Raw genomic sequence first — 12,169 nt, 5'->3', positions numbered from 1 at the left:
GGTTTGGCATGGGTGACCCTACCAAGAGCTAAAACATAAAGCCCTGACTCCAGCCAACATAGCTCTCTGGGTCATTGAGCCACACAAGCTTCCAAGCCCAACAAAAAGGCTGTGGTCTTCTTGGAGGGTAATGTGAATCCTTGGATATTCTTTCAACCATGATTCAGTGATGCGCACAATGACATACATACCAATCAGTAACTGAGCTACAAGTCCTTCTACTTTACTCCATATACAGCATGCATTCAAATATAACACCTTCTGTCCTGTATTCATCCTTTTCAATTTTGTCCGCCTTTTTACATTGCAACACATTCTGCAATTTTACCCTGTCATCAGCCTCTCCTTGCTAGCATTCTCACTCCAATGTTCTGAAAGAGGTGGCTGAAGAGATTGTGGGGGCATTACTAATGATTTTTCAAGAATCAGTAGGTTCTGGAATGGTTCCAGAAGACTGCAAAATTGCAAATGTTACCACACTAATCAAGAAGGGAGAGAGGCAGAAGAAAGGAAATTATAGGCAGTTAGTTTGACCTCAGTGGCTGGGAAGATGTTGGAGTCAATTGTTAAGTTTTGGGTAATTGATGGCACATGATAAATTAGTCTGTAGTCAGCATGGCTTCCTCAAGGGACAATCTTGGTTGGAATTCTTTAAGAAACAACAAGCAGGTTAGACAAAGGAAATGTTGTGTACTTGGACTTTCAGAAGGCATTCGACAAGGTGACAGACATGAAGCTGCTTAACAAGCTATGAGCCCATTGTATTACAGGAAAGACTTTAGCATGGATTGGCAGGAGGCAAAGAGTGGGAATAAAGGGCGAAGCATATAGGACTGAAGGTGCTGTATTTAAATATGCTTAGTATTCGGAATAAGGTGGATGAAATTGTGGCACAATTAGAGATTGATCAGTATGATGTTGGTGTTCGATGGCTCTGGGCCTGTATTCACTAGAGTTCAGAAGAAGTGAGGCATGACCTCATTGAAACCTATCGAATGGTGAAAGGCCTTGATAGAGTGGACGTGGAGAGGATGTTTCTATGGTGGGGGAGTCTAAGACCAGAGGACACAGCCTCAGAATAGAGGGGCAACCATTTTGAATTGAGGAGGAATTTGTTTAGCCAGTGAGTGGTGAATCTGTGGAATTCTTTGTCACAGGCAGCTGTGGAAGCCAAGTCTTTATGTATATTTGAGATAGAGGTTGATAGATTCTTGATTGGTCAGGGCATGAAAGGATACGGGGAGAAGGCAGGAGACTGGGGCTGAGAGGAAAATTTAGATCAGCCATGATGCAATGGCGGAGTAGATTCGATGGGCCAAATGGCCTAATTCTGCTCCTGTATCTTATGGTCTTACACATGGCCTTTGTTGTAAACCTCCTACCCCAACCTCAGCCCTATCACTTAGGTCCCATCCCCCTGCTAAATTAATTTAAACCCTTCTAAACATCTCTAGCAAGCCTGCCTGCAAGGGTATTGGTTCCCCTTGGGTTCAGGTGGAAATTGTTCCTCTTGTACAAGTTGTACCAGAACTGTTCTTACCCTCAGCGGTGCTGGCAAAGGCAGCAATCCAGAGATTACTACCCTGGAGTTTATTGGCTTTCTACCTAGCTCCCTAAAATCCCTCTTCAGGACCTCCTACCTGGGTCAAAGTTGCCAATATGTCCCAAGACTCCTGGCTGCTCATGGACCTGATCCAAGACATTCCAGACCATGGCATCTTGGAAGCAAATACCATCCGGGTGTCTCTATCGTGCCACAGAACCTTGTCTCTGTTCCTCTAACAATGGGATCTCCTATCAACACTGCAGTCCTCTTCAGCTCTCTGCTCTTCTTAGCCTCAGTGCCAGATACCAGTTGTTCTCCTCTTGCGGGCAGATTTACTAGAGCTGTTAGAACTGGTTTAAACTAATATGGCGGGGGGTGGTAAACAGTATGATCGAGGTGAGGATGAGCCAGCAGGTTTACAAGCAGATGATGGCTGTAAGATGAATGTAAGGTAAGAAGCCAGTGATTGGGTACAAATGCAGACAGAGCAAAGAGTTAAATTGTATCACAGAGGCAAAATTCAAAAGGGTGAAGAATGCAGGACTGAAGGTGGTGGATTTAAATGCACATAGCATTCGGAATAAGGTGGATGAACTCGTGGCACAATTAGAAATTGGATGGAATGATGTCGTGGGCACCACAGAGTCATGGCTGAAAGAAAGCCATAGTTGGGAGTTTAACATCAAAGGGTATACTTAGTATGGAAAGGACAGGCAGGAAGGCATGTGCAGGGGTGTGGCTCTGTGGGTAAGAGATGGAATTACATCTTGAGTAACAGACACAGGTGACACAGGGTCAGAGAATGGCAAAAATTTGTGGGTGGAGTTAAGAAACTGCAAGGGTTAAAAGACCATTATGGGAATCATATATAGGCCTCCAAATAGTAGTCTATATGTGGGTGAGTTTGCAAAAGGAGCTGGAAAAGGCGTGTAACAAGGGTAATGACATATTTGTAACGGGGGACTTCAATATGGGAAAATCAAGTTGGTGTTGGATTGCAAGAGAAGGAATTTGTTGAATGCCTGTGAGATGGCTTTTTACAGCAGCTTGTGCTTGAGCCCACTTGGGGAAAGGATATCTTAGATTGGGTGTTGCGTAATAACCCAGGTCTTACTAGGGAGCTTAATGTAAAAGAACCCTTAGGGGGCAGTGATCATAACTCCCATGTACCAGTATCACAATGGAATAAGGGGAATTACAGAGGCATGAGAGAGGAAGATACTGGCAAGGTGACAACAGAGCGGAGATGGCTGAAGTTTTGGGAATAGTTCACAAGGAACAGGATAGATATGTCCCTCAGACGAAATTCTTAAATGGCAGGGGTAGGCAACCATGGCTGACAAGAAAAGTTAAGGACTGCATAAAAGCCAAGGAATGGGCATATAATGTAGCAAAAGTGTGTGGGAAGTTGGATAATTGGGAAGCTTTTAAAATATAACAAAAGGCAATTAAAGAAGCTATATGAAGGGAAAAATATTAAATATGAGGGCAAGCTGGTCAATAATATAAAGCAGGATACTAAAAGTTTTTTTTTGCTATATAAAGAGTAAAAGGGAGGTGAGAGTTGATCTTGGACCACTGGAAAATGATGCTGGTGAAGTACTAATGAGAGACAAAGAAATGGCAGATGAACATAATTACATCAGTCTTCTGTAGAGGGAAAACTTGCCTGATGTCAGAAACACACTGAGTCTCAGCAATTTGCAGAACGGTAAACTTTATTTTTCGAGTCTGCAGAGTCGGACCCAACCAGCTCCTGCTAGATTGAGTGCCGAATTACACTTTGCACAGTTTTTTATACCCTACTTGTTTACGATTTTGTGAGTTGCACCCATGTGAGGTGCAGACATTCTTCCTTAATCTCATTACAAAATTACAAATGTGATTACCCTTTGGCCCACTTATCAGCCTCAGCGCATTAACACCGTTATTGTTCAACCGTTAAGCATGTCTTCCCGTTACCTGTATCGCTTCTTTAATCAGCAAGCTATTGTTTCATCCTGATTTTGCAAATTGGTTTATACGTTGCCCTGCAAGTTGCTTTGCACGTTCTTTCTGTGTCAGCACATTCTAAATGGACTCCTTAAGAATCATTTCTCTCAATCCACCCTTTTTCTTTTTAGAATGTGCTATCAGTTGGGCTTTTGCCACGGGTTTACATAGGCTTCTTCCTCTAGCTCTATTTCCCTTTGTAGGAGTACCTGAACAGGATCAGCTGGGGCCCCTGGTTGCATGACTTGTCTTGCCACCCGAGCTACTAGCTCCCGCAAGAAGGGGATCAGACATGGTAGCAGAAGGAGGACCATCAATCCCCCTCCTATAACCCCTAAAGCGGTTCGCCACCAGCCTCCTTTCAACCATCCGTCCAGCCAGTCCCAATACCCCAGCGGCTTCCAGGTCTGTACCGGCACGTGGGCCAGTTTCCTTATTTTATCTGATATTTTTTGAACCACCTTTCCGTTGTCATCTATCTTTAAGCAGCAGTTGGTTAGATTAAACTTTCCACATACTCCTCCTTTTTGTTGTAGTCATAACATTTCTCGTTTACATGCGAGTGTGATACAAAGGACCCTGGAAAAACCGTCATGCCCACCCTTACCGTGGTCCTGCACTTATCACATCCCCCTTCAGCGCTTCTCAACAATAGCAGTATATACATTACAGTCCCAAAGTTCATTCTGTCCGCCTTTTGAGCTTTAGCACCATCGGGTCTTCTCCCTGGACGCAAGTCCATTCTGCACCTTCTTCGGGCTTTACGGGTCCCTTGATTCTCGCGGCGTGGGTCCACCCTTTTTCTTTTGTCCTTACTGCGGCTTCGGTGGTCAGTAGCACCTGGAATGGGCCTTCCCACTGCGGCTGTAACTTCTCTGGCTTCCAAGTCTTAATCAGGACCCAGTCACCGGGCTGAGTTCGGTGGAGTGCGAAGTCCAGAGGTGGGGTTTGTGCGAGTAACCCCTTCCTGCGCAATTCTGCAAAAGAACGAGACAGTGCCTGTAAATAGTCCCTTACAAAGACATCTCCCCCTTGCAGGGAAGGATAGCCCTCCACCTTGTTCCAATATGGAAGGCCAAACAACATTTCATAAGGGGATACTCCTATATCTTTTCGAGGAGCCGTGCGGATTCTTAGTAGGGCCAGGGGTAGACACTTGGTCCAGGGTAGCTTGGTTTCCATCATTAGTTTTGTCAATTGCGTCTTCAAAGTACTGTTCATCCTCTCAACTCTTCCTGAGCTCTGAGGGTGCCAGGGGGTGTGCAGCTTCCACTGGATTCCTAAGGCGTCACAGATTAGCTGGTGTGTTTTTGAGGCAAAGTGTGTTCCCCTATCTGAATCAATAGACCCCATTATTCCATATCTCGGGACTATATTTTCTAATAGGATCCGTGCCACTGTAGGGGCGTCCGCTTTAGTGGTTGGGAATGCTTCCACCCACCGAGTGAAGTGATCCACAATTACTAACAGGTACTTCCATCTCTGAACTTGTGGTAGTTCAGTAAAGTCTATTTGGATCCGATGGGACGGTCGGTCGGCTAGTGTTTGTCCCCCCTTATGGGTGGCACGCATCATTTTCTTGTTTACCTTTTGGCAGGTGTAACAGCCCCACACCTCCTGTTGAGCTAGTGTGAATATCCCTTTACAAACATAGTCCCTTAGGATAGTGTCGCACATAGCTTGCACTCCCCAATGGCTTTGTTGGTGTAGTTGTTGCAGTATATGACGAGTTACTTCCTTATTCAGTACTTGCCGTCCGTCGGGGGTCTTCCACTCGCCTTCTGATGTTTGTCGGGCTCCCCTGTTGATTCCATGTATAAGAACTGTGCCGGGTTACAACTATTGTTCCTTTCAAAGCTTACATCATCCCCGACCATCAGAATGGTTTCGTATTTCAGTATGCGAGAGTCCGTCAACCACCGCTGAGCTTTTTGGGCTAAGAGGGTGCTAACGGAGTGCTGGGTATACACCGTCATTCTTCCCCCAAAGGTTAATTTCCGTGCTTCTTCTACTAGTACGGCTGCTGCCGCTACGGCTTGTATGCACGTCGGCCATCCCCGGGATACCGGGTCTAACATTTTTGATAAAAAGGCCGCAGGTTGCCGCTTTCCTCCTTTTTCTTGGGTTAGTACTCCTAACGCAGTTCCTTCATTGTTTGTTGCATACAGCTGAAAGGGCTTTTCCAGTGCTGGCAGTGTTAATACCGGGGCCCGAATTAGTTGCCCTTTTATTTTCCTGAACTTCTGTTCTTCTTCTTCGGTCCAGCTGATTATTCCCCGGTCTTCCTTTGCCAATTTGTCGTACATAAACTTCACCAGGGGGGTATAATTCTCTATCCAAATCCGGCAATAGCCCACTAAGCCCAGAAATTGTCTTATTTCCTTCTTTGTCCTGGGAAGCGGTATTTTAGTTATTCCCGCTATTCTTTCTGGGGTTATTTGGCGGTGCCCTTTACTGACTCTGTGTCCGAGATATGTTATTTCCTTCTCGACAAATTGCAGTTTCTTCTTGGACACCCGCAATCCTTTTTCTCCTAGGTAATTCAGGAGTCTTATAGTATCGTCTCGCACTACCTCCTCTGCTGGTCCCGATAGTAGTAGGTCATCGACATACTGTAATAGTTGGTTCTTTTCGGTACAATGGAATCCAGCCAATACTTGCTCCAGTACCTGTTCGAATAGGTTTGGGGACTCCGTGAACCCTTGGGGCAAGACGGTCCACCGGAGTTGCTTCTTCCGCCCAGTGAATGGATTTTCCCATTCAAATGCGAACATATCTCGGCTACCTTCCTCCAACGGGCAACTCCAAAAGGCATCTTTTAGATCTATCACACTGAACCATTCATGTTCAGGAGGTATTTTTGCTCATTAATGTATAGGGGTTAGGCACTACCGGGTATCGTGTTTGGACTACCGCATTTAAGCCTCTCAGATCTTGAACCATTCGATACGTGCCGTCGGGCTTTCGGACCGGTAGGATGGGGGTATTAAAGGGTGACATACATTCTTCCAGGAGTCCATCTGATACTAATGTCTCAATTACAGGTTGTAATCCCCTCCTCCCTTCCATGGCAATGGGATATTGCCGTCTTCTCTCTTCTGCTTGTTTGTCCCACTGTGGGTCGTTTACTGGAAATTTCCGGTCCCCCGGTAACTTATTCGGCTGTTCCCTTCCCCAAATTGATATTGCAGCTTGTCGTATCATTTGCCTCTCTTGTGCAGAAAATAGCGTTCCCATAATCGCATGCATTTCTTCCCAAGTGTAAACATTAGGTCCTAAGAATTGATCCAACTGTTCTGCCAGTCCCATCGGATCTTCTAATAAAGTTTTCATATCTTTCTTAAATCCTCGTACTTCGGTACTTGTCAGAGGGACGTTTACAAATCCTGTTCCTGCCCGTTCTCCTCCCATTGGAACCTCTCGAAGGGGACACAGCTGTACCTCTTCCTTTTTTAATTCGTCTTTCTTTTTCTTATCTGCTCTTGTCACACTCCTTGTTTCGATCCTTGCTTTTGCTTTTTCCCTAACATCCCTCTCCGGGTCTATTTCTTCTGTTTTTTCACTTTCTTCACGTCCTCCCTCTGCTCCCGCAAGGGGCGCAGAAGGCTGGACATAGGGAGGGGGTAAATGATCGAGTGGGTCCCACTTCCGCTCCCCTTTAATGCCCAATTTAAAACTCTTTGTTGTTACTCCTGGCCAGGGAGCCCAACAAAAAGCATAAGCAATTTCTTCCGGTTTTACATTTGGTTTTGAATTAACATAAATGTTTAAGGCTTGTCGTACCCAATCCTCCTCAGACCCAAGCCGCGGCCACCAGACCGCAGGTTTTTCTATCGGCTGTTTCGACCAAATTAAACAGTACTGTATCATTTTTTTCTTTTGTTTCCCTTTTAGTCTTCCACATCCCCAATTCTCAAACATTCTACCGAGGGGGCTATCAGGAGGAACCCCCGGGTATGGTCCCGGTCTCTCCGTTTCCTCTTTTTTTTTAGAGCCACCCCCTCCCATCTTATTCCGCTCTTACTCAATCAGGAGGACCCCCGGGTAGCGATCCCGGTCTTCTCCGTCCTTACTTATTCCCGCACCTTTCTACTATAATAGTAGGCACTTACCCGGTGCGTCCTGGGGACTTCCAGTACCAGGTACTGTCCCCTTCTCCCCGTTTACCGCTCTGCGCTGTCCGGATATCACTCGCTCAAGCCGCGTCGGAGCGACGAGCAAGGAGTCAGGGACCGCCAAACTCGGCGGGGTGCACCGTCTCCGATGTCCTTCCTCGTGTCCACCGCGGCCGGAGTGTGGATCCCGGACGAGCCCCCACGTTGTCAGAAACACACTGAGTCTCAGCAATTTGCAGAACGGTAAACTTTATTTTTCGAGTCTGCAGAGTCGGACCCAACCAGCTCCTGCTAGATTGAGTGCCGAATTACACTTTGCACAGTTTTTTATACCCTACTTGTTTACGATTTTGTGAGTTGCACCCATGTGAGGTGCAGACATTCTTCCTTAATCTCATTACAAAATTACAAATGTGATTACCCTTTGGCCCACTTATCAGCCTCAGCGCATTAACACCGTTATTGTTCAACCGTTAAGCATGTCTTCCCGTTACCTGTATCGCTTCTTTAATCAGCAAGCTATTGTTTCATCCTGATTTTGCAAATTGGTTTATACGTTGCCCTGCAAGTTGCTTTGCACGTTCTTTCTGTGTCAGCACATTCTAAATGGACTCCTTAAGAATCATTTCTCTCACCTGACAAATCTGTTAGAGTTCTTTGAGGAAGTAACAAGCAGGGTAGACAAAGGAGAGGCTGTGGATGTCATTAATTTAGATTTTCAGATTTTCAGAAAGCATTTGATAAGGTGCCATGAATGAAGCTGCTTAACAAGATAAAATCCAATGGAGTTACATAAAAGAAACAGGCAAGAATAGAAGAATGGCTGACAGGCAGAGACAGCGAGTGGAAATAAAAGGAGCATTTTCTGGTTGGCTGCCAATGACTAGTGGTGTTCCTCGGGGGTCAGTATTGGGATCACTACTTTTCACATTATTTGTCAATGATTTGGATAATGGAATTGATGGTTTTGTGGCAAAGTTTGTGGATGATACAAAGATAGGTGAAAGGGTAGGTAGTGCTGAGAAAGCAATGTGATTGCAGCAGGACTTAGACAAATTGGAAGAATGAGCAAAATATTGTCAGATGGAATACAGTTTTGGGAAATGTATGATAATGCATTTTGGTAAAAGGAACAATAGTGCAGACTATTATCTAAATGGAGAGAATGTTTAGACATCAGAGGTGCAGAGGGACTTAGGAGCACTTGTGCAAGACTACCAGAAGATTAATTTACAGGATGAGTTTGTGGTAAAGAAAGCAAATGGAATGTTGACATTTATTTAGAGAGGAATAGAATATAAAAGCAAGGAGGTAATGCTGTCTTTATAAGACACTAGTCAGGCCACACTTGAGTTTTGGGCTCCAAATCTCAGAAAGGACTTGTTGTCATTGGAGAGAGTCCAGAGGAGATTCACAAGGATGATTCCAGGAATGAAGGGGTTAATGTGTGAGGTGTGTTTGGCAGCTTTGGGCCTGTACTCACTGGAATTTAGAAGAATGTAGGAGGATCTCATTGAAACCTACTGAAAGGACTAGATAGGGTGGATATGGTGGGGGTTAATGAATCTGTAGAATGCTCCACCACAGACTGTGGTACGTAGAAGCCAAGTCCATGGGTATACTTAAGGAGGAAGTTGATCAGTCAGGATATCAAAGGATATGGTGAGAAGGCTGTGGGATCGGGGATCAGCCATGATGGAAAGGTAGGGCAGACCTGATGGGCTGAATGGCCTAATTCTGCTCCTATGTCTTATGGTCTAACAGTGTCCGAAACAGCATTCTTTCTATTGAGGGAAAGGACTACAGTGGTACTCGGAACTGTAGCTCCTATTTACCACTTCCTCAGCCTGCCCTATGCAGCTCCAGGTTCCTAACATTCCCTGAGGGGCAGGTGTGGCTATAGAGGTGACTGTAGGGGCTATAGTGATGCACGGGCAGATGTGGCTATATAGGTGACTATAGGGGCTGTAGCTTGTTGCACGAGGGGCAGATGTGGCTATATAGGTGACTATAGGGGCCGTAGCTTGATGCACGAGAGGCAGATGTGGTTATATAGGTGACTATAGGGGCCGTAGCTTGATGCACGAGGGGCAGATGTGGTTATATAGGTGACTATAGGGGCCGTAGCTTGATGCTCGAGAGGCAGATGTGGCTATATAGGTGACTATAGGGGCTGTAGCTTGATGCACGAGGGGCAGATGTGGTTATATAGGTGACTATAGGGGCCGTAGCTTGATGCACGAGGGGCAGATGTGGCTATATAGGTGACTATAGGGGCTGTAGCTTGATGCACGAGGGGCAGATGTGGCTATATAGGTGACTATAGGGGCTGTAGCTTGATGCACGAGGGGCAGATGTGGTTATATAGGTGACTATAGGGGCCGTAGCTTGATGCACGAGGGGCAGATGTGGCTAAATAGGTGACTATAGGGGCTGTAGCTTGATGCACGAGGGGCAGATGTGGCTATATAGGTGACTATAGGGGCCGTAGCTTGATGCACGAGGGGCAGATGTGGTTATATAAGTGACTGTAGGGGCTGTAGCTTGATGCTCGAGAGGCAGATGTGGCTAGATAGGTGACTGTAGGGGCTGTAGCTTGATGCACGAGAGGCAGATGTGGCTAAATAGGTGACTATAGGGGCTGTAGCTTGATGCACGAGGGGCAGATGTGGTTATATAGGTGACTATAGGGGCTGTAGCTTGATGCACGAGGGGCAGATGTGGCTATATAGGTGACTATAGGGGCTGTAGCTTGATGCACGAGGGGCAGATGTGGTTATATAGGTGACTATAGGGGCCGTAGCTTGATGCACGAGGGGCAGATGTGGCTAAATAGGTGACTATAGGGGCTGTAGCTTGATGCACGAGGGGCAGATGTGGCTATATAGGTGACTATAGGGGCCGTAGCTTGATGCACGAGGGGCAGATGTGGTTATATAAGTGACTGTAGGGGCTGTAGCTTGATGCTCGAGAGGCAGATGTGGCTAGATAGGTGACTGTAGGGGCTGTAGCTTGATGCACGAGAGGCAGATGTGGTTATATAGGTGACTATAGGGGCCGTAGCTTGATGCACGAGGGGCAGATGTGGTTATATAGGTGACTATAGGGGCCGTAGCTTGATGCTCGAGAGGCAGATGTGGCTATATAGGTGACTATGGGGGCTGTAGCTTGATGCACGAGGGGCAGATGTGGTTATATAGGTGACTATAGGGGCCGTAGCTTGATGCTCGAGAGGCAGATGTGGCTATATAGGTGACTGTAGGGGCTGTAGCTTGATGCACGAGGGGCAGATGTGGTTATATAGGTGACTATAGGGGCCGTAGCTTGATGCTCGAGAGGCAGATGTGGCTATATAGGTGACTGTAGGGGCTGTAGCTTGATGCACGAGGGGCAGATGTGGCTAGATAGGTGACTGTAGGGGCTGTAGCTTGATGCACGAGGGGCAGATGTGGCTAGATAGGTTTCCCAGGAATCCACATGGTCCAAAAAGAACCTCAAACTGTCCCTGCAATCATTCTCAATGCTCCAATGATGCCCTCGCAGACCCCAATACGTTGGGCCCAGGATAGGTTTTCAGAAATGTTGACAGCTAGGGATTTGAAACTGCCCACTCTTTCCACTTCTGATCCCTCGATGAGGAGTGGTGTGCGTTCCCTTAAGCTCCCCTTCCTGAAGTGTACTTTGGTCATTCTGACGTTGAGTTGAAGATTGTTCCTGTGATACCACTCGCCCAGCTGACCAGTCTCGTTCCTGTCCACCACCTCGTCAGCATCTGAAATTCTGCCAAAATTAATCATGTTGTCAGCAAATTTATAGAGGCCTTTTGGGTTGTGTGGAGAGAGCAAAGCAGCGGGATAAGCACACATCCTTGAGGTACGCCAGTGTGGAAGGTCAGCGAGAAGGAGTTGTTATTTCCAATCTGCAATGGGCTGTTGTCCCTCGTGAGGAACTTGAGGATCCAGTTGTAGAGCGAGGTTCAGGTGTTGCAGCTCGTTGAGGGTATGGTTGTGTTGAACACTGAGCTGTAAAGAGCAGCCTGACTTGGGCATTGCTATTGTCCAGATGAACCAGAGCTGAGTGAAGAGCCAATCAGATCGCATCCACGGTAGACTTATCCTGGTGACGGGCAAATTGCTGTGGGTCCAGAACTTTGCTGAGTTGATTCTGGCCATGAACAACCTCTCAAAGCATTTCATCAGAGCAGATTTTTTGGTCAAACACCACCCCCTCGCCCTTCCCCATTAGAAGTGTGGTAGTCTGTTGTTTTGGCCACCTATTTCAATCTGACTTCCCAATTCCACATGTCAGTCCATGGCCTCCTCTAATACCATGAAGAGGCCAACTCAAGTTAGAGGAGCAACACTTCATGTTCCATCTGGGTAGCCTCCAACCTGACAGCATGAACACTGATTCCCCAGCTTCCAGTAGTTTCTCCCCTCTTATCTCTTCTCCTCACCTGCCCATCACCTTCAGCTGGTGCCCCTCCTCTTTCCCTTTCTCTCATGGTCCACTGTCT

Source organism: Hypanus sabinus (genome assembly GCF_030144855.1).
Source record: "Hypanus sabinus isolate sHypSab1 chromosome 24 unlocalized genomic scaffold, sHypSab1.hap1 SUPER_24_unloc_8, whole genome shotgun sequence".
Classification (NCBI taxonomy): Eukaryota; Metazoa; Chordata; class Chondrichthyes; order Myliobatiformes; family Dasyatidae; genus Hypanus; species Hypanus sabinus.
The sequence above is the reverse complement of the archived record's forward strand: the minus strand, read 5'-3'. Positions refer to the sequence as shown.